General features: G+C 42.8%; 1 pseudogene; it reads left to right on the top strand.

Moving 5' to 3' along the window:
* The first annotated feature begins 279 nt into the window (after positions 1 to 279).
* On the top strand, positions 280 to 985 carry LOC118572012 (annotated as a pseudogene).
* Positions 986 to 2320: the final 1335 nt, after the last annotated feature.

Raw genomic sequence — 2320 nt, 5'->3', positions numbered from 1 at the left:
AGGCCCTGTGACTGCCCTTCAGTTTCTAGGAGCTTTATTGCTTTAGATCCAACAGGCAAATAAGGCCATGTATATCTGTCTTCGTATGCCTGCCTTAGCTCACTAAGCAGAGTATATTCTAATTCCATCTCCACTGTCATGAATTGCAGAATTTCTTTCCTTTGAAAGGCTGGATGGTATTCCATTGTGTGTCTATCACACATTCTCTTTGGTTACTCGGCTGTGATGGATACAGGTTGATACCATAACGTGGCTGTTGTGGATAACACCGCAATCAGCATGAGGTGTCGATATCCTTTTGACACTGAGTTTAACCTCTTGGGGAAATACTCTGAAGTGGGATTGCTGTATTATATATATGGCAATTCTATTTTCAGTGTTTATGAACTCCATACTTTGCCCATGCCTTAATGACTTTATATTCCTAACAACAATGTACAAATGCTTTCTTTTCTCCACATTCTCACCAATATCTGTTACCTCTCACGTTATGATGACAGTTGTTCTGGAAGACTTAAGATATCTAACTGAGTCCTCTTCACTGCCAGACCTCCACTGTCACGGGTCACAGGCACGCTCCCAGGAAGGACCTGTTCTAGTCAGCACTGCCCTACCTGTCAGTGCCCCTACCTGGCTGAAGCTGACATCCGATGACATGAAGGAACAGATTTACTCCCTCCCAAATAGGTGTGATCCTGAGGAACTCACATGGTGTGGCACAGGTCCATTTTGTGACTGGTAATACAATTTTGAGGATCCTTAAATCCAAAGGCCTTCCCCCTGATCTCCCTGAGGATCTCTACAATTTGATTAAGAAAGTGGCTGCTGTCTGTAAACATTCTGAGAGGAACAGAAAGGATAAAGATGTTAAATTCCATCTCAGTCTAGTAGCAGAATTCACCTATTGGCTCCTTATTATAAGACTAAGTGGATCCTGCCCAATTGGAAATATGAGTCATCCACAGCCTCTGCTCTAGTGGCATAAATTCTCTTGTGTATGTGAGTAAAAAATAATATTAAACCAAGTGTGGTTGGTAGCACACGCCTTTAATCCCAGCACTCAGGAAGGCAAAGCAGGACAGTTACTGTAAATTTTAGGACAGCCTAGGCTACAAAGTAATATTCTATCTCAAAAAAAGTATTATTATTTATATTAGATAAGATTAAATTAAATTAGGAAGTCCTTTGCAAAACACAGAAAGTGGCATTAAAATGTTAAAGGAGATGATGCATAATAAAGGTATGGCCACCATGAATCTTCGTGCAATAAATGAAATTCACAAAGTAAGACTGAAGAAAATTACCAGGAACCCACAAAAAACACAGAAGCAGGAGGAGGCGGTATTTCATCTCTCTCAGCACGTGACCAGTCAGCAAGCAGGACAAGAGCAGGCCCATGAAGGCTCTGCATTTTATAACCAATAAGGTGAATTCAACATCCTCAGTGAACACTGTCCTTTCGAGTACTGATAGAACATTTATAAAAATCAGGCTTTTCCAAGGCCCCAAATAAAACCCGTACCCATTCAAAAGAAGTATGAGAAGGCCAGCCCAGTGTGTTTCAGAGTAAAGGTGGTGTATTCAGTAAAGGGACACAGTAAAGGTGGAGACTGGAATCCCAAACATCACACAGGCCGCTGATGAGTCGTGAAATGGTGCCACGCTCTGCAGTACAGTTGGCAGTTTTTCAATCAGTCAAGCAAACAGCTACTGTGTGCCCAAGTCTTTCACCCCAAGGCACTTATTGAGGAGAGAAGAAAGTTCTTGTCCACATTATCTAAGTGCAAATACACACGCGGGTTTATCTAGGATAGCTAAACGCTGGTTCTCACCTGCTGTGGTTTGACTATGGCCTGTCTCCTTGAACTTGTGCAGGAATCCCCAGACCACATGATAATAGCATTTAGTGTAGAAATTAAATCCAGCTATGGAGTTTAGTGTTGGGGAATATGGAAAGTGATCAGGTTTGGATACAGTCATTAAGGTGGAATGCAAAGACTGAAGCTTGGTGGTTATAAGAAGAGGATCTGGCGTCTGCTGGAATCTCAGCACCAGAGAGGCGGAGATAGGAGACAGCAAGTTCAAGGCTATCCTAGACTCAAGAGTAAGTCTGAGGCTTGGCTACAGGGTGAAACCCTATCTAGGAAAGAAGGAAGCAAAGGGGGAGGGGAAGGGAGGGAGGGAGGACAGAAGGAAGGAAGAAAGGGTGAGCAAAAAGAGATACAGAAACCAGATGTGGACACCGATATGTACTTTCTCTATGCCATGTTCTGTTTCAGGGTTCTGCCAACAAGAAGGCCATCATCAAAACTGAGCCAAT

The sequence above is a fragment of the Onychomys torridus genome, chromosome 1, assembly GCF_903995425.1.
Source record: "Onychomys torridus chromosome 1, mOncTor1.1, whole genome shotgun sequence".
In the NCBI taxonomy this organism is placed as follows: domain Eukaryota; kingdom Metazoa; phylum Chordata; class Mammalia; order Rodentia; family Cricetidae; genus Onychomys; species Onychomys torridus.
This window is presented reverse-complemented; position numbering and strand designations above follow the sequence as displayed.